General features: G+C 39.8%; 1 pseudogene across 1 annotated transcript; it reads right to left on the reverse strand.

Annotated features, from left to right (window-relative positions):
• Positions 1–9,297: 9,297 nt before the first annotated feature.
• On the reverse strand, positions 9,298–17,710 carry LOC143584187 (cyclin-T1-3-like; annotated as a pseudogene). Its single transcript, XR_013144315.1, has 6 exons — positions 17,419–17,710; positions 11,648–11,729; positions 11,264–11,392; positions 10,995–11,170; positions 10,759–10,910; positions 9,298–9,917 (listed from the first exon to the last, which is right to left on the reverse strand). The product of XR_013144315.1 is annotated as a cyclin-T1-3-like (transcript).
• Positions 17,711–20,943: the final 3,233 nt, after the last annotated feature.

A 20,943-nucleotide genomic window follows, 5' to 3' on the forward strand; every position in this document is an offset into this window, starting at 1 on the left:
ATAAAATATTAATAATAATTAATAATAAATAAAACTTTATATACGAGCCCCTTTTAGCAACTTGCTAATTTGCTTATTATTATGTTTTAATTTGTATTGGCTTCAGAAATGCATTTCAATTGGCAAGGTTGTCAAATTATTTATCACATGGTTGAAAATGTGATATTTGATTATTTTCTTTTGTTTATTGTTATCACTATTATTTGAGTTATATATAGTGTTTTCCATTTTTTATTTTTTTTATTTTGTATTCTAGGTTTCATTTTCTTTACTCGTTTTGGGACCCGATTTTTTAGAGATTTTTGAGACGGTCATGGGTATTGGCAATTTCCGTTGGTGTCTAATTATATAATTGTGTCTTATACCAGGACAAATACATTTCAGGCAACCGGAACCACATATATCATTTAGTTTGTTAAAAATTATTTGTTAGGAATCCTGATTACATTTACTAATAGATTATTCTATCACCAAGGACAAAATAAAATGGTTTGGGTATTTTCTAAGTAATCCGGTCAAATATTACCTAATATCATATACCCAAAAAAAATTTTTAAAAGTAATAATATCATACACGACAACATACTCAAATGGTTTGCCCAATAGGTGCGTATTATTTTGCCGTCCCTATGTAGGAAGAAGACAAGTTGATCAAAGTTGTTTTACATAATCAAAAACATACTACACATGAAGAATATGCACGTATGAAATCGAGTTGTAAAATGTTAAAACTAGCAAGTAAGCAACCAACTCGGGGAGTTTCAAATTCTTGGTCCTCCGAAGTAAGTATTTAATGTTGATTGTTGCAACAACAAATTATAGTCGGGGATGTCTAGACTGCTCCCAGGCTTGAACGGCCCTGCACATATGAACAAACCGTGAACTCATCGCATGTGGGGTCTCTGTAATTAGGGCTGTGCAACGGTTCGGAACCGAAAATGACAGAAAAATAAAGCTGGAACCGCTAAATCGGTTTTGTGCCAAAACCAGTTCGGTCGTTATTTTTAGGTATGAGCAAGAAACGGTTTAGATCCGAGGAACTAAACCGGTGTATCAAAACCGTCAAAGTGTGTTACCTTACGGCTTCCGGTTCTTAGTTTTTACATTAAACGGTTCTTGGCTTGGTAACGGATAAAACAAATGGTTCAAGACGTGGAACCAAAGAATGGCAAATTAAAATTCCATTTTTTTATGAGCTTTTCATATGCTACGTTGTGATTCACGAGCCAAAAACCAACAGCCGTGAAGTTGAAACTTTAAACAAAATGAAAGGGAATATTTGTTATTTAACAGACTGATTTATTACATAAATATAAATTTAACTAATTAGTTTTAATTTTTCAGACATATTGGCTATTCATGTTTCAACTGTCACTTTTGAGTCTGATTTCAATACAAGCGGTCTAGTAGTAGATTCATATAAAAGTTCATTATCCCCCATCATTGTCGAGGCTTTAACTTACACGTGGATTGGATTTGAACCGGAAGAAAACTAATAAACAAAGAGGAGGAATTTGAACAATTCGACGAGTTCACAAAAGGTAAATATCATTACTTTGTTAAGAATATTTGTGTCTTTTATGAATTCTAACACTTGGATTTATTTAGATGAGATGTTTATGAGAAGATCGAAACATTGAAAATCAAATGGCGGTTGAAGATTGGTTATTTGAGCAATTCATTTGACAAGTATTCAGATGATTTTATTTAGATTTATTTTTATGAATTGAAACCTTTAATTTATGCCACTTTTAATTTAGATAGTTTGAACTTTGAATAGTGTTACTTTTCGTCAGTTTGCTTTGATTTTAATTTTCGATTGTTGCAATAACTTTGCACAACCCGTTTGATAACATAACCAACCAAACTTGTTCTGAGACAACCAATTAGCGAGAACCAATTTTAACGGCTTTAGAACCGGACCGGTTTACTATTATAGAGCCCGGTTATGATCCCGATGATTCCGAACCGTTGCATAGCCCTAGTTATGTTATCAAATAGGTTGTGCAAACTTGGCAAATTGCAACATTTAAAATTGAAATCAATAACTAACAAAAAGTAGTAGCATTCAAACTTCAAAGTTCAAACCATTCGAATTAAAAGTAGCATCAATCAAAAGTTGCAATACATAAAAATAATAAAAAAAAATTGTAAAGAAGAAGAGGGTTGTAGTGAAAGGAATGTTTATTACTTTAATGTGTGAAAAATTCAATGGGGGCTACATCTATGTATACACAAGCAAACCCTAACTTACAACCCATAAAATGCCCATGGGCTTTAACCAACTACATGGGCTAAAACCCTAAATATAACTAAATACAACTAACACTCCTCCTCAAGTTGGAGCATAGATGTTAATCATGCCCAACTTGTTACAAATAAATCTATCTGAGCTTTCCGGAGCGGTTTAGTTAGAATGTCTGCTAGCTGAAAGTTTGTCTTCATATGAACTGGTTGAATGGATGGAGGATCAGTTTGTTTGCCTACTACTCGATCTCTGATAAAGTGGCAGTCGACCTCAATATGTTTTGTCCCTCTCATGAAATACTTGATTCTTGGCTATGTGAATGGTTGATTGACTATCACAGTATAACCGCATCAAGTCATTAGAAACAACCCCGAGCTCTATAAGAAGACGACGTACCCATGTCATCTCTGATGTTACATCTGCCATGGCACTATACTCCGATTCGGCACTCGACCGGGAAACCGTGTGTTGCTTCTTACTCTTCCATGGTACAAGATTTCCTCCAACAAACACGCAATATCCGGTGGTAGATCGTCGAGAGATCGGACAACCTGCCCAATCTGCATCTGAAAACCCTGATATCCGACCATCTCTTTCTTTTGTGAAGGCACCCACACAGCAATGGCCCTGATCGAAGTATAATATACCCAACCCAGGTGAGGTCTTAAGATATCTTAAGACACGAAGGGCAGCATCCCAGTGACCGGTGTACGGTGCAGCCATAAATTGGCTCAGAACACTGACAGTAAAAGAAATATCCGGTCGTGTGACAGTTAAATAATTAAGTTTACCAACCAACCGTCTGTATCGCTCAGGATCTTTCATTGGATCCCCTTCATTTGGGAGGAGTTTCTTTGTAGGAAGCATTGGGGTATCAACAGGTTTACAACCCAGTAAGCCACATTTAGTCAACATATCAAGGACATACTGTCATTGGGAGAGAAGCATTCCTTGTGGAGAGCGATACTTCTACGCCAAGGAAATACCTCAATCGACCTAAGTCGCTGACTTGAAACTGAGACTGAAGAAACTGCTTGAGTTCGGTGATCCCGACCTCGTCATCACCTGTGATTATAATGTCATCCACATAAACAACTACAATAATCCTCTTTCCTTTCTGGTGTCTAAAGAAGACAGAGTGATCGTAGGCACTACGAGTCATCCCAAACTATCCCATAACACTAGAGAACCGACCAAACCATGCCCTGGGAGACTGTTTAAGACCATATAGAGAACGACGTAGTCTTCAAACTTTCGAGGCCTCCTCCTCAACAATGAACCTCGGTGGCTGCTCCATATATACCTCCTCCTCAAGAACACCATTTAGAAAGGCATTCTTGACATCAAGCTGGTGGAGCGGCCAATGATTAATGGCAGCAAGAGCGATACAAATACGGACTGATGGCATTTTAGAAACCGGCGAGAAGGTTTCATCATAATCAATGCCATATGCCTGAGAATACCCTTTTGCGACCAACCGAGCCTTTAAGCGGTGTAAGGAGCAGTCCGGGTGAGTTTAACTGTAAACACCCAACGACAACCAACAATACGCTTCCCTTTAGGAAGTGTTTCAAGATCCCATGTATGATTGGACCTTAGAGCCCCAATATCATCTTCCATAGCCTGTCGCCATCCTGGGTGAGCAAGAGCGCTCGTCACATTTCTGGGAATCGGGTAGGAATTAAGGGTAGTGGTGTACGCATGAGATACAGGAGATAGGTGGGTGTAGGCAACATAGTCCTGAATCGGGTAACGAGTGCATTTCCGGGGTTCTTTGCGAAAAGAAATAGGTATATCAGGTAGTGATGCACCAGGAGGATCATAAACAGGTGTATCAGGGGTAGATGTTGGTAAAGGTGTCGGATCGGGTAAGGATGTATCAGTGAGAGGTGTAGATTGCTTAGATGCAGACGGAAGATCTGAGGATATTTCGGGGTTGTGGCCTGGATGTGAATCAAGTTCTCTGATATTTGACCCTTACCTCGCCTAGCATATGTGAAAAGTAGTGGCGGAGGTCCTGTCGGTGGGTCAGAATCAGCAGAGATTGGATCGGTAGAGGGAATCGACACAGGAATGGTGGGGAGGAAGGGAGATGTGGGTGTAACGAGGTCGGGAAACGGGTCAGAAACAGGAGTGGAACACTCGGTAAAGTAAGGACATGACTCATGAAAAGTGATATCAGCACTAGTAAAGTATCGGCGAAGGGATGGGCTATAGCACCGATACCCTTTTTGAACCCGAGAGTAACCAAGAAAGACACAACGAATGGCTCGGGGATCAAGTTTGATGGTTTTCGGACGATGGTCATGAACATAGGCGATGCAACCAAAGACTTTAGGTACGAGAGGAAATGGAGTACCGTTGGGAAATAGTACAGAAAACGGTGTTTTACCATGAAGAACGGGTGTGGGCATGCAGTTAATCAGATATGTGGCAGTGAGAACGGCATCTCCCCAAAAACGATGAGGAACTCGTGATTGGATCATGATTGTGCGAGCAACATCCAATAGGTGACGATTTTTGCGTTCGGACACACCATTTTGTTAAAATGTATACGCACACGATGATTCATGAATAATGTCGTTGGATTTTAAGTATGAAGAAAAGTCGGTGGAAAAATATTCTTTAGCATTATCAGATCTTAAAGTTTTAATGGTGGTGTTAAATTGGGTTTGAACATAAGCATTAAATTCTCGAAATATAGAAAATACCTCACTACGAGATTTCAACAAATAAACCCAAGTAGTGCGAGAATAATCATCAATAAAGGTAATAAAATATTCAAAACCCAACGTAGATTTGGTAGGGCAAGGACCCCATACATCAGAATGCAAAAGTTCAAAACAAAAACTGACTCGATTAGACACTCTAGGGGGATAGGGACGCCTGGTATGTTTACCAAGTTGACACGACTCACAATGAAAATTAAAAGACGAAAGTGGTAAATCTGGTCTTATTTGCCTCAGAACCGCTGTAGAGGGATGACCTAACCGACAGTGGTCCTCCTTGACTCTTGAAGCACAAGCATTTGCTGTAGGACACGTTGTAGGACGTGACGGGAAAGTTAAGCGGTAGAGGCCTCCAGATTCAAAACCTGTGTCAATCAGACGGTTCGTCCCTAGTTCCTGAAAGATACAGTGAGTAGGATAAAATTTAGCGAAGCAACTGTGTTGTTTAGTAAGTTGGCTTACCGAACAAAGGTTATCGGGAAATTTAGGAACAAACAGAATAGACGAGAGGTTTAAGTTGGACGAGGTGTTAATGGATCCAACCCCCAGTACAGGACAGGAAGACCCATCAGCAAGTCGAACGGGTTGGTGGGAAACTTTATTAAGGTTGGACAGAATACCCGAGTTCCTAGTCATGTGATGAGTAGCACCGGAATCAATAATCCAAGATGAAGAAAGGCTAGGAAGCGTACCTGAATCAACCGTATTGGCATGTGGAGTAGGGGCAGGTGTCTGAGAGGCTAGAAGCTGCTGGAGACGACAGTAGTCCTTTTCACTAACTGTGTAGGTAGGAGTGGCGGTTGGATCTGAAGTCTCACCAGTGGCAGCCAAACGAGCTTTGGGACAAGGAGGTGGCTGACTTCTAGGAGGGCGGTTCGGGCAATCCCATTTCGTGTGACCTGGTTCCTTGCAATAGTGACAAACAAGACCACCACCCCGTCCATTACCCTTTTTGTGGGTCATATGAGAACCTCGACCAGTACCTTTACCAGTAGATGTATACACAGCCGATGTATCAGTAGGAGTTGGAGTTGCACAAGGACCATACATTTCCCGTAATAGATGATATGTTGATGCAACTGAAGATGTAGCAGTGAAGTTGCTCAACAGTAGGGGTCGGGCGCTTGAATACTTAGGTGATATCCCGGCAATGAAGGTCATGACATCTATCTTGGCGTTTCGCTCCTCCTGAATCTTCAAATCAGTAGTGGGTGGAAACAAAGTGCGAAGCTCATCTCGGAGTTTGGAAAATCGTGTAAAATAGTCGGTAAATGTATAATCGCCTTGCTCGGCCCGACCATAGGCTTGAACCACAGAATAAGCATGAGAAATAGACTCTTTATCCGAAAAGGATGAAGAGAGGTGATCCCACATTTCCTTTACGATGGAAAAGTTTTGAGCAATAGTAAGGATTTGTGTGTCCATAGCATTCCATAGGGCCATTTGGATTCCGCTATCATCAATTCGCCATTCTTTGGTAATCGGGTCAGGTTGTGGTTTAGTGAGATGGTCATCTTTGTCCATACTAGTAAGACCCTTTTGGACAAAGAGACTACACGAACCCCAATTTTTTTAGTCAAGCTTAACGGGAATGCGAAGGGTAGCAGAATAGTTGATAATACCTGGAGCAATTTGACTTTCAGTGGTCTTTTTGTCTTTAGCTTGAGTGCTTGAACAAACTCGAACACAATAACCGAGACAGACGGAAAAAAGTTGTCATATCAGAAAACTAACGACACAGGGAGCTTCGGACGGAAAAAGTAATGAACCTGGAAAAAGTACGGCGGCTAGAGGGTGGTTCACGCGCCGTCACGCGGTGGCGCGTGGGCGGTAGTGACGGTGGGGAGACGGCGCGTGCGGGCGCGTGCGGAGTCGGTTGGGCGTCGGATTTTCAGGGTAGGCTAATCGGAGGGTGTAGGTTATGATGGCAGGGGCGGTGTTGGTAAAAAGTGTCTCAAAAAAAGATTTCGTGACATGAGAAGAAGGTAAACCGAGAGTTTTGATTCAGATCTAGGGCCGACTGTTAGGATGTTATAACAGATCAGCTGGCGGCTAGGGTTTGGATCGAGAGTCGTAGCTCTAATACCATGTAAAGAAGAAGAGAGTTGTAGTGAAAGGAATGTTTATTACTTTAATGTGTGAAAAATACAAAGGGGAATACATCTATATATACACAAGCAAACTCTAACTTACAACCCATAAAAGGCCCATGGGCTTTAACCAACTACATGGGCTAAAACCCTAAATATAACTAAATACAACTAACAAAAATCATTAAACAATTGTCAAATGAATTGTTCAAATAACAAAATCTTTGATCGTCATTCGATCTTCAACTTCTCAATCTTCTCATAAACATTTAAATAAATGAAAGTGTTAGGAGTTAAAAAAAAAGATACGAATATGATTAACAAAATAACAAAATTTCCCTTTCGTGAACTTATAGAATTGTTCAGATTCCTCCTATTCGTTTATTGGTTTTCTCCCGGTTCGAATCCAATCCCGCGTGCAAGTTAAAGCCACGACAATGATGGGGGATAATGAACTTTTTATGAGTCTACTACCAGACTGCCCAAACTAAAAGCTGACTCGGAAGCGACGGTTGAAACAATGATAGCTAATAGCCATGATATTAGAAACATTAAAACTAATTAGTTAAATTTATATCATGTAGTAAATCAGCTTCGCAGCTGTTGGTTTTTGGCTCGTGAATCACAAATACAGTATATGAAAAGCTCATTAAAAAAATGGAAAAATTAAAATTATTCCGAATTTTAATATGCCGGTTCATCAGTTCCACGTCTTGAACTATCCATTTTACCCGAGCCGAACCAAGAACCGTTTAATGCAATAACTGAGAACCAGAAAAGGTAAGGAAACACACTTTGATGGTTCAGATACATCGGTTCAGTTCTAGTTCCTCAATTCTGCGGGTTTCCAAATCGTGTCTTGCTCCCCCCTACCTGCAATCACCCTTCGGCTTGAGATAAGTTACTTGTTCTATGAGAGTGATAATTAAAGAGGAAGAGAGTAGAAGTGTAAGTGAAAGAGCTAAGTTCGGAACGAATGTACCTTGGATGCCTAGGGCATCGTTGTATAAAGGAAGCTTTGCACTCAAACCAAGCTTGGAGGACACATGCCTTTTGAATCCGGCGCGCACTACTCATGAAACCGGTACTGTTCACGTCTCATCCAGAGATGTTGACCATTTAAGCTTTTGTGCTAAGCCTACCCATGTCATCACTGATCAATCCATAAAGTATCTTATATGGTTGATTTAGAAACTAGTAACTGCATAACGAGTTGTGGTTTTATTGATTCAATTAACAATCTTTAAGATATTCTATTCAAAAGTCAAATCACTTATACCGTAGCAGGTTGGCATATATTAGAGTTGTGTAGTATATAGATCCCATCCATCTTGCTTTTGACTTGGAACTGTTTCGTCTACACTGACTAACTCATTTATAAAATGCATCTTTACCATTTCGATTTTCACTTTTATCTTTTCCTTTTCTTGCATTACCTTCAGAAAAGTAAATAAACTCATTTGAGAACCCATATCTCTATTGATATTTGATATCATTTTCTCTCACATGATACATCTTGAAACCAATTTATTTTTTTTCTTTTCTACTCGCAACTAATTTTAAAATCCAAGCTCATGGATATTAGTATAACAACACATCTTAAACTTGAGTATTCGGTGGGATAATTTACATATTCCACATTTACGCTCTGGGCCTCAACCGGCGTGTTCCAAGTTGGACCTGACACGAGTCTATTTGAACCACTTTCACTTGAAACGGTGGTTTACCAAACTGAATGGTCAGGCCAAATTTACAAAAACAAAACAAAAACAAAGTATTCTTTGCTTTTCTCTTTTTAAATCTACTTATTTACTACTTTAAACCTATTTAATTTTTATTTTATTCACACTTTTAGTTCGACGTCAAGTCCGATTATGAAAACATTGGTTGGCACATCCCATTGGCTTTGGTTCGTGGTAAAAGACTAAAAGCATTTGAAAAAACACAAAAAACAAAGGCCATGAGTGGATAAGTAAAGGTGACAGGAGTCAATTTGTAATGCATCAGAACATATCATATCATATAGACCAAATGTTCATGAACCAAAGACAAATCGACCATGTTGTCTAATCTAGTTATTTAGGGAATTTAGACTCTAGTTTTCATCCCAATCAAATCACTTTCCAAGTTGTTTAAGCATATGCGTGTTTCATGCGTATCCACGCTTCAAGTGGAAAAGGTAGATCGAGCAAAATGATTGAAGATGATTATCTTGGGCATGACTATAGATATCAATCAAGTTGAATTACTAACATAAATCATTAGATATACACCTGAAGAATGATTATACAGCCATTAAATGTTTGATTAATGTTTTCATACTTACAAAATAATAGATTTACCATTGTAGTAGCAAACTTCAAACCTTCACTTGCTTCCGGGGATATGCAGATTGTAACACTATGCCATTCTCCAACTCTCTTTCTATCCAATCTTCTCCATCATCCTTAACTTCTTCACGCGCTCTTTTCATGGTTTTAATTAGATTCCTGTTTTTAATCTTTTCTCTTATCTTATTAACATCTACGCCCGCGCTATTTCCAACTACACCCTTAACTGAACTAATTGTCTTGCAACTTGAGCTCAGATCTGACTTATTAAGTGTAACCGGTTCGCCTATATCCCCATCCTCCACAACACTGACCCCACTGCCCGTTTCACTCGTTTGGCCATTTGTTGTTTCTTGGGAAGTATCTTTGACTTTTTCGAAAACCTCTTTCTTCACACTATTAGGTGTTGTAGTGGTTGCTTTTCTGATTGGAGGTTCAGTTACTTTCGCATCCTTCAATGTTTGACTCTGGACTTGACTTTGACTGTGCTGCCACAAACTCATCATCTGTTGAACGACATCTGAACCACCAAATAATAAGTAAAGTCAATTACACGCAACACAGAAAGAGCTGGGGTGTGCATGAAACCAAAATAACCAAACCGTTAACAAAATAACCTAACCCTATAAACACCCAATGATTCGATTTTTTTCCTTTTAAAAAGTTTATTTTTGGGTTCGGTAGCCCAAATAAACAAATGTAACTGAAAATACCGATTTTAAGTAATTTTTAAAATTATAATAAATGGTGTGGCCTGAATAATTTAGGCCCAAATGTATTATGATTAATTAGGGGTGTGCATCGGCCTTGTGCTAAACCAAAATTTCAGTTTTTACGAAACTTCTGAGTTTTTACAAAATGAAAACCGAAACCTTCAGTTTACAAAAACATAAAACCAAACCGTTGATCTTTCTTTGGATTTGATTTTATCGGTTCATTTTTTTGGTTTCAGATCGTTTTGTCGGTTTTAATTATACACAAAACCAATGCCAAACCAAGAATTCAGATTTACAAAACCATCAAACCAGCCATCGGTCTTTGTTTTAGAGATTTTTTTGGTTCAGCTATTTGCTTTCAGGTCAGTTTTTTCGGTAATGCACACCAAATCAAGTAATTATAAACTAACAAAAAATTTATGCACAAAGTTTCAGGCCCAGATTCATTATTTTGTGTTTTTTTCATCCCAAATTTTTCATGCACACCGAAAAAACCGAACCCATTATAAAATCCTTATAAACCGAAACCAAACGGTCGTAAAAAGCCCAAAAACCAAATTTTCGGCTCTTTTTTTTTGTTTGAGCACAAAACCAATTCAAAGCAACCCATGCATCCCTAGAAAAAACAAAACTTTCAAAATATACCTTCTAACTGCTTAGGTGAAACATCAAACTCCATCCACCAAGCCTTCCCTTTTGATGTTGGCAATTTTACCTTCATAATCTTTGTAGCAAGAACCAGAGAACCCGCAGCAATATAATGTGGCTTGTGTTGCAAGCACAACGAGGTACGAAGCCTATGGATATATTGCATCAAAATTATTGTATATAGTTACAAAAATATCTACTTTCAAAGGCATAACTGTGCATAACATACATACCAGTCATTCACGAAATTCCAAGCGACTTTTACAAGATCTTTGTATGTGATATCCAATCTTTTAAGGGCAGCAATGAGTGGCTTGTATGGATGTTCTATGTTCATATCAAAAGCAAGAACATGTAACAGAAGTCGTTCCCCAATTAAGATAAGTTCCTTCTGTTTATCATATATCTCCTACATTGATTGATATATGACCTGATGAGAAATAACAAAACTGGCATTGAAAACATGTGTTCAAGATGAAAATAAGGGATGTGTTACACACACCCGAATTCTCCTTGAAGCTGACGGGTCCCCCTTGTGTATTAACTTATACGCCACCACAACAAGTTCATTTAACCATCGGGGTGTTTCTTCAGCTTTGCAAGCAAGAAACATGCATACAGTTGCCATCGTCTGCAAGAAGCAATCACCATTATGTGAATTCACTGAAGATAAAAAATTGTATTTTTTCCAGAGGCAAACTTGTAAACACAACAAAAGTGAAAAGATTTATGTATGGTGTTTGTGCCATTCAAAGTACCAACTTTTACTATGGACAACGTTTCAACAATTAGATTGTTTGCATCTGTGATATGATACAAAAAACCTAGCATGGCAGCATATATAAAGCGTAAAATATGTGGGACACAAAAAGAACAAAACACTTACCTGCCAATCATTCTTTGCATGGGACTAGCGCATGTAAAACCGGTGGCAAAACATAATTGCTGTTGCAATGGTTAGCTGAGGTCTGAAATATAAAACAATAACCAATTGCTATTTTAGCACACAATAATATGACTATTCCCTTAAAATGAAAAATAAGAAAAACAGATGCAAAATCTGAATAAGATGGCTATCATAACACTAGTAAGTTAATTAAGTTACAACATCAGATGTTTCAAACAAATTGATTGCAAATAAGGCAATCTTAACACTAGTAACTAAACATGAAAGCTTCATGCTAGCACTCTTACTATCAGTATATCTAATCTTCTTTTAGATCCATCAAGAATGCTTTGTACCCAACTTTCTCTTGCATTTTACAAATAGGCTGTTTCCTCTTGATGAATCAATAATTACATTAAGTTTAGGAACTGAAGAAACACTAAGTGACCCCGGGCAGATTACGGATAATCTGGGGGTTAAATAGATGTTTCCCACGAGGGGTTAGACCTAGCAAAGATGGTTCTTCTGATAACCTGCAAAACAGACACCGTGAGCTCGTCATTGAGAAGGGGGGGTACCTCCTTGTGACCACCCTCCGGCGTGAGAATCAGACTAGGTTGCTCTTGAATATAAGTGTATATTAAGAGAATGACTAGAGCAGATATCAGGTATAAGATATAAGATAAGATGAGATGATAAGATATCAGATGATCATACCATTCCAAGGTGTTGGAGTATTTATAGCAGAAGGTAGGTTTCCAAGAAGGTACAGCCGGCTGAATAGTGTTCCTGTTCTGCCAACTGTGGGCTACGCACATGCCATGCTGGTAGTTGGTGGGTAGGCAGCGGCTGATAGTGACCAGGCCGGCTATGTACTATTCCTGTTCCACCAACTGCAGGCTATGCACGTCCTCCGACAGGTTGGTGAGTAGGCAGCGGCTAATAGTGACATACAGTACAAGAGCGTGCTGTTCGTCATACTGTTGTCAGTGAGCTGTCGTATCTTTGGTCAGATCTTTTGTCCATACCTCGTCAGGTACAGTACAAAAGATCCTACAGTATCGTACGGACTGGCTCATTTGGGCGGGAGTCTCCCGGCTTTGTGCGGGAGAGTTCCCGGCTTTACTCATTCCTTCTTCTGGTGACATTACTGAATTATTATGAGAGCTAAGTGCCTTGTGCGTGTAGCTTTGCTGCGCAGGTAGCCTTCCCTGATGGCTTGTATCCGCAGCTGCGGGAACAGGCAGAGCACCATTGGGAGGCTTTTCCTGCGGGAACAGCTTGCGTACTGCGCGTAAGGACGTCACGTCTCTGAGCATGGTGGGTCATGCGGATCCAGTTGGTCTCTGCGCAGACGTCCCTTTAGATAAGTCTTGCGGGTCCAACTGGGCTCTGCTGGGACCTACCTCTTCAAGTCCCCCCAGTCCAATGTTCTTCTCATGAATTGTTAATAAGTGAGGTGAACTTTTGAACTTGAACAAGGGTTTTTGAAAAGGTTTTAGTTTTAAGGTTTTCCATGGGGATTCTTCCCGCGGAAGTCCTAATGTCACGTGCAGAAATTCCCGACTTTCCTGCTTGATCTTTGGGTGTGATGCGGGTAGGTCTGTAACCTCCTCGCAAGTCAGGAGCGTTGAGTTCCACTTGTGTAGATTCTCCATGAGGTTTTGGTAGTTTTGAACATAGTGATCAATTATGTTTAAACAACCAATTCCATCTTGGAGGTTCAAACAATCTAGTTCTCGACGTTCCCGCTATGTGGGGATGTTATTCCCGTTTCCGCAAGCACTGCCCAGAAGATCCTTCTTGGTTTCAATTCCCTGCGGAGTGCTAGGTATGTGAAGGGTTTTGCCTTGACACTGTACCCGCACTCGTCTTATAGCTACTTTACTTCCAAGGTATTCCTGGCTTCAATTCCCTGCAGGTGCTAAGTATGTGAAGGGTTTTGCCTTAACACTGTACTCGCACCTGTCTTATAGTTTCTTGGTTGCCAAGGTAAGGGGTATTTTCCCGCTTACTTTTGAATCTTTTTGAAATTTTGAAATTCGAAGAGTTGGTGAAAGGATAAGAACAGTCCAAACTGTTGAAACGTCGTCCGACGGTTTCTTCTGGCTGTGTCAGGACGTGCGGGAAGTTATGGCGACGTGACAGTACATGGTCATTCCAGACGCTTTTTCAGGCGTGTGGGCGCGATTTTTCGGGCGCGTGGCCGTGAAATTAATGGCACGCGTCCTTTCAACAGCTGTTGCCAGCCTGCTCTTTGCCACGTGTCATAGTTTCATTGCACCTGCGATTTCTCTCTCTTCCGCATTAAATTCATCGCATTAATTGCGATGAGTATATAAAGGGGGAGAGGGTCCTTTGTAATCCACACTTTCACTTCTCTCTTCATCTTCTAAACGATTTCCGGCGAATACTCACTATTCCGTCGAGCATTCTTCTGAAATCGTTTTTCTGTACATCCGAAACATGTCTTCTACCCGTGATTTTGAGGCCACTGCCGAGGAGTCGGAGTTGTTCGTCGAGAACCCGACGTCGACGTCCGAAAAGGACGACAAGAGCACTGCTGGCGAGTGCCAGTGTGCTCTTCCGGCCGAGCTTTTTCAGCACATCGTCCGGAAGTTCATGCTCGAATCGTTCGAGCCTGAGTTTCCGGGGGCACACCAGACGGTGTACGATGCCCCCAAGGGCAAAATAGGGGTGTATGCTGCATTCTTCGTTTATGGGAATCTCAGGTTCCCATTGACGAAGTTTGTATACCGTGTCTTGGAGAGGCACGGTGTGCATTTGACGGAGGTACACCCGATGGCGATCGCCAAGATCCGCCACTTTGAGTGGGTGTGCCTCATTCTGGGCGTGGAGCCCCACGTAGATCGGTTGATGACCTTCTACTCCTAGAGGTGTATCCAGGGGTGGTACACCTTGGTCAATCGGATCAAGGGGTTGAAGATCCTCGCTACCGAGCGCAGTCTTCGGTCGTGGAAGCGGGAGTTTTTCTTTATCTCCGCTCGCGTCGTCCCCCTTGCGATGACGTTTAAGAATGGGAGAGCCCTCCCCGCCCTTCACGCCCTTAACCACCAGGAGGCGGAGTGGTTCGCCAAGATCTCCCGGATCCAGACTCCGGTGTACCGCTTTGCGGAGTCTGGGATGGTGATGCTTGGGATGAGCCGGGTGTGGAAGGAGGCGTCCCAGATTCCTATCGTCCTCGAATACAGTTTGAACTCTGTCCCTTACGGTATGCTCTGTCTTCTTTGTTGATATAGGTTTTTCTTCTAACTGTTTCTTCTTTTTATTTCAGAGGGAAACGACTTGCAGTCTCTCCTGCAGCCGCAGGAGAGTGATGGTCCCGCCCGGATGGGTACTCGTGCTCTCGATGAGAACGAGTTGCCCATCTTGGAGCAAACGAGGGATCGGTTTGTGGAGGTGTAACCGCCAGGCCACCCTATTCTGAGGGCCACGCGGCCAGGTAAGGAGTTATTCAACCCTCGACCTCTCAATGCTGAAACCTCTGCTGGAATTCCTCTAATCTTGTCATCTTCTGATGAGGAATCCGCAGATAGTCCTCCGTTGGTGCGGAAAAAGAAGGCTGCCGGCGGGAAGGGGAAGGCGAAGGTTGCCTCCACTGCCGATCCGGTGCATCGGTCTGATTCAGAGACCGAAAGCGAGGAGGTGGCGGGGAACCCTGAAGGTGATAAGACCACTGCTCCGGAGGCTGAGACGACTGTCACCTCCGAGCAGCCCAAGACGACTACGGTGAGCGGCGTGAAGAGGCCGGCTCCATCGGGTTCGTCCCCGCCTGTTCGCACTTTTAGGCTCAAGAAAACCCGTAAGTACAAACTTCCTTTACTTTTAACTTCATATCTTTCCGCCATTATACTTATATCTTCTTTGTACAGACGTGGATGCTACCGCATTCCAGGGTGGAGCGGGGAGGAGCGCCTCCGGACCCATGACGGTAGGTTTGGTCAACCTACCTGAGGCGATGACCCAGGCGTCTGCGCCTGCTTCAGTTGGTTCAGTTGCTCACCCGGTTGAGCCAACTGTTCCAACTGTGATGACATCGCGGCCGGCTGTCAGTGCCATATTTACTGATTCTTTCACTGAGCCGGCGGTGACTATTTCTGCGGGCTCTTCCGCAGCGGCGACAACGGTTGTGAGTTCACCTCCGTTGGTTTCTACCGGTGACGGCTTCCACCATGCCTCCTCCATCGTCGGCAATTACGGCCGATCCTTCAGGTATGTTTGGGGGCTTCTCGCCAACCTCTGCCTCCTTCCCATCTGCCTGACCTTTTGGATGGATATCCGTTAGGTTCAGGTGATGGGTTTGGCGGCTACAGGCCTGTCGTTGACCCTACAGGTGCGTAGGGTTATTTTGGCCTTTATTTTATATATATATATTTTTTTATCATCTTTTCCTAACTGCTTTTTGCTTTTGCAGTGTCGGATTCCAATGAAGTGTATGTTCCACGATGGAACATCCGCCGATGGCTTGTATCCGCAGCTGCGGGAACAGGCAGAGCACCATTGGGAGGCTTTTCCTGCGGGAACAGCTTGCGTACTGCGCGTAAGGACGTCACGTCTCTGAGCATGGTGGGTCCTGCGGATCCAGTTGGTCTCTGCACAGACGTCCCTTTAGTTAAGTCTTGCGGGTCCAACTGGGCTCTGCTGGGACCTACCTCTTCAGGAACTCACATGCTAACTCAGGTGTTGTTTGTTTTTTCAGAGGTAAAACGTCTGCAGTCTGCGGACCACATCTGCAGACATCTGTAGCAGAAGAGGTGGACCAAACCTCTGCAATCTGCAACAAGAAGACTGTTTGTTTTTCAACTTGCAGACTGCTAAAATAAACTGAAATTTAAACTTTCTAAATTTTCTACAAACTAATAACAATATTCATCAATCCTAAACTTTCTATTTCTATAAACTAATAACAACAATCTAATAAAACTAACAATCTAATAATAATAATAATAATAAAAAAATGGAGCGGCCATTGATATTGAAACGTGGACCGAAGACAGCAAAAGAGTCAACATGATTCAACTTCCAAATTGCTATCAAACAACAACTGGATACCCAGACGCAATAGCCAACGCATCGACTTCACTTTTAGCGAGGCTTGGCGGCGGCGGCGGCGACGGAGATAGGCGGCGGAGTAGAGAGAGACAGGCTTGGCGGTGGAGAGAGAGAGAGACAGGCATGACGGCGGCGACGGAGATAGGCGGCGGTGGAGGAGGAAGGCCGCCGGAGGTGGAGCTAGGGTTGGGGTGGAGAAGGAAGAGGGTGGAGTCTGTGGTGTGTGTTTTGTGTTGTGATAATGAAAAAAAAAAGAAGATGAGAAGAGGTGAGAAGTGATAGGGGCAACACTTTTAGGAGAAGAGGACGCGTAGACGTTTTTTAATGAAACGTCTTCGGAAAAACAAACACACTGCAGAGCCCAACGTCTGCGCGGCGCAGACAGAAGAGGTGGAGAAGTGCTTTTGAGGAAAAACAAACAGCACCTCAACTTACACAATAGATTAAACCCTACAAAACTACCACCACCTCCAACTACTCCACATGACACATAAAAAACTCATCATAATCAACAATTAAGAAAAAATCTCACGCAACTATCGCTAACTTATAGATAAAAACAATTAAACCTTACTATAACTGGATGAAACTAATATAATCATAAAACTAGCAGTACTGAACAAACTTATGTCCAAATATCATCAAGAAACTCTTTCATATAAGCTATACTATAAAATATAAAATCCTTTCACACTTACACTTTCAGCTCCATGCCAAGCTCTTGCAGGAAAGAGCAGTAAATCTTTCTAAAATGTTCTTCCTGCTTGTAATCAATGCCATCAGACCTTGAAGGACTGCAAGATTCAATCTCTTTTCTACTAAAATACCACTTGCGACCAACAACTTGAGATGCTTCAACTTCATCCCCTACAATTTCCCTTTGCAAGACATCGCATTGCATTTTAACCGCCATGTTTAATGCTTCCAGTTAAGTTCTAGTGACTCACACACTAAAATTATAACTTTATATTATATTCTGCAATAAAAAATGTGTATCAAATTAACCTATGTTGTAAACAGTTAAAAGAAACATGTAAATCATTAAATCATGTCAATGTCACATTCAATACCTATTTAGCCAATTTTCTCAAAATAACAATACATAAATATTATACATCCAGAATAACGATACATAAACATTATACATCTAGGTCAACCACAAATTGTTTACACTAGTGTACCAAAATAACAATACATAAACATTATACATCCAGAATACGTTTACAATAAAATCACACCAAACTCATAAAATGAATATTACAAACCGATCTTCAACCTTCAAACATAAAAATTAACGCTTCCAGTCAAAAACATTTAGTGACCTACACACAAATATCATCACTTTATCTTATATTCTGCAAAAAAAAAAGTGTATAAAATTAGCCTATCTTGCTTTTTATTGTAACTAAATTTAAATACAGACATCCCCACTTGTAAACATTTACAATTTCAAAAAAAAAACAAATAAAACATTAAATGATGCCAATGTCACAATCTTCTACCCTTAAAAATATCTTCATAGCCAATTTTCCCTAAATATCTTCTAGGTCAAACACAAACTCTATACATCCATGTATAACCATTAGATCCATAATATTATTAATAACAAACTCATAAGAATAATATTACAGATAGATCATCAACGAATTCGATACACTAACAGATTAAAGTTCGTGTAAACAAACACATAAATTGCATCAAAACGTACATTAAGTCAAGAATTGAAGTTTCTAGTGTTGAATATTGGTGGTAATTGAAGAATGAGAAGCAACGGCAGCGTCCGTACAAGGATCTTGAAGCATAAAAGTAAACCCTAGTTTTTGGTTTCTGTTAAGAAAGAAGCTTCTGAGTTTGACTATACTAAATTTAAAACAGATTTACATTATTGGTTTGGTCCTCAGATATATTATTATTTTAGACAATTTGTCCTGATTAATTACTTCTTGGTAATAATCTAGTTTTATTAGCACTAAATTTAACTCACCTTTTTTTAAAAGAGCGCACATAACCTATTAAATTAATGATTTTCTCTATCATTTGCGCACTAATCCTATTTTTTACTCTGTTTTCTTAATAGATACTATATTATACAAATCAAACGAGACATGATTACTAAAAGAAGTTTCATCAATCGGACAACATATACCATACATGTCTAACCAAAATTTTGTTGCATTTGCATTCTTCTATGCGTGATTGTAGATGGTGGGATCATTGTGAGATCCTTAATGACATCGGTTACTCTAAAACATTAACTTTGATGAAAGGGCTTGTGCATTCAGTTTCGAGGCAACTCATATTGAATAAGTCAAAATCCTTACCAAAAACTGATTGTTGTACCGTGGTAAACATACATGAAATTTGTATTAAAAACATGCCTGAAATTTGTTTTAAATAAATTAATATTGGTTTTAAATAATCTCAACTATGTCCTATTAAAAAATGCAGTCTCAACTTTAAACTTGGTTGGTGGGGTCTCAACTAAAGGGGTATTTGTTTTAACAGACTGCGACTAACGGATGTTAACCATGTTAGTGATTTGTTGACATGGACATTCTTCTCCGACAGCATCACGTCGGAAACCTATAACCTCCCTCTGTTCTCCTTAATATCGTTACATTCTCTGTCTCCCTCTCTCTCTCTCTCATTCAAAACCTAACCTATGTGCCACCATCGTTGTCTCCAACAAGGTCCACCCTCGTCAATCGTGTACCATTCGAGGTAATTGACGCATCATTCGAATCGCTTTGATCCTCTTAACAAAAGCCCTACGTTTATTTTGTAAATCATGTAACACTGATTTCGAATTTTTGAAAATAAGATCGAGTTTGGGATCTAAGGATTGGCTATGAAAGAATATAAAGTATGCTTCATTTCTAATTTTTGATGTGCTTTGAAGAGGGAGGGAGACGGTGTAATAACATTAGAGAAATTGGAGCGAGTGCAAGTTTCCGGCGTGATGCGGCTGGAGAAGAAAGCACGTCAGCAAATCACTAACGGAGTTAACATCTGTTAGTCGCGGTCTGTTAAAAACAAATACCCCTTTAGTTGGAACCGCTACCAGCCAAGTTTAAAGTTGAAACTACTATTTATCAATAAAGCATACTTGAAATTATTTAAAACCAATATTTTAAAAAAAATCATATAAAACACGAGTCTCAACCAAAACTAGATTTTTCACGGTTATTTTAGTTTTGTATTTCCTCTTAATTTTATGTTATGTCTACCTTATGTTGCACTTTAATTTATTTATTATCATATGTTTATGTTTAAATCTTAAAAGCCTAAAAGATATCCTCCTACAAACATCTTATTATATATAGATAATTGTTTTTGTTTAAATTTTTTTTCCCTGGTGCGTTTTTTTTAACACTTCAGTTTTTATACCTTATATTTGATCATTCAATTTGCCTCATCAGGTTTTTCACTCAAATATAAAACAGGTTTTTATTAAAATAATTGTTGTAACGTAAAATAAATATTGTATTATAAAAGAACTCGTGATCAATTAAAAGTTACACCGAAATGCTGATTAAAGAAATCAAAGTGTATATAGAGGTGTAAAAAAGTTAGATATTACAAGTTATCTAAGAATAATGAAATGAACTTAAATATTAAGTGAATTGTTGAAAAAGAAAAAAAATGAATTATCAAAATTAAAGTCCTAAAACGGATTGTGAAAATTAGATTTAGAACCCGCTACTAGGCCTGTAAAAGAATCGAGCTTTCAGTGAACTGTTCGTGAAAGGTTCAGCAGAAAGTTCGTTTATTTAATAAATGGACGAACATGAACAAAAATTTGTGTTCGTTTGAACGATCATGTACGCATGTCTTGTTTTTTCATTTATGTTCGTGAACGTTCTTTTATGTTCGTTTATATATGTTCATTTATGTTTGTTTACATATTAACAGAAAATAATTAAATATTATCTGGACGAGTCATCTAAGGGTGTTAATTTATGTTTGTTTATGTTCAATTACATTTGTTCATATATGTTCATTTATGTTTGTTTATTTTTTTTCAGTTATGTTCGTAAACTACTCGTTTAGAACTTAAACAAACGAACACAAACGTTTTATTTTAATAATAATAAAAAAATAAAAAAAACACTTGCAAATTTATTAAATCACCTGAACCTCAAAAAGGTTAACGGATTGTGTTAAGACTTACGAGTTCTATGTCAAAACATGTCTTGAACTGCTCTTAAACAGTTCCTTCTTTG

The sequence above is a fragment of the Bidens hawaiensis genome, unplaced genomic scaffold, assembly GCF_021521415.1.
Source record: "Bidens hawaiensis isolate Kalapana, Puna unplaced genomic scaffold, B.hawaiensis_p1.1 tig00001521_1, whole genome shotgun sequence".
Taxonomy (NCBI): Eukaryota; Viridiplantae; Streptophyta; class Magnoliopsida; order Asterales; family Asteraceae; genus Bidens; species Bidens hawaiensis.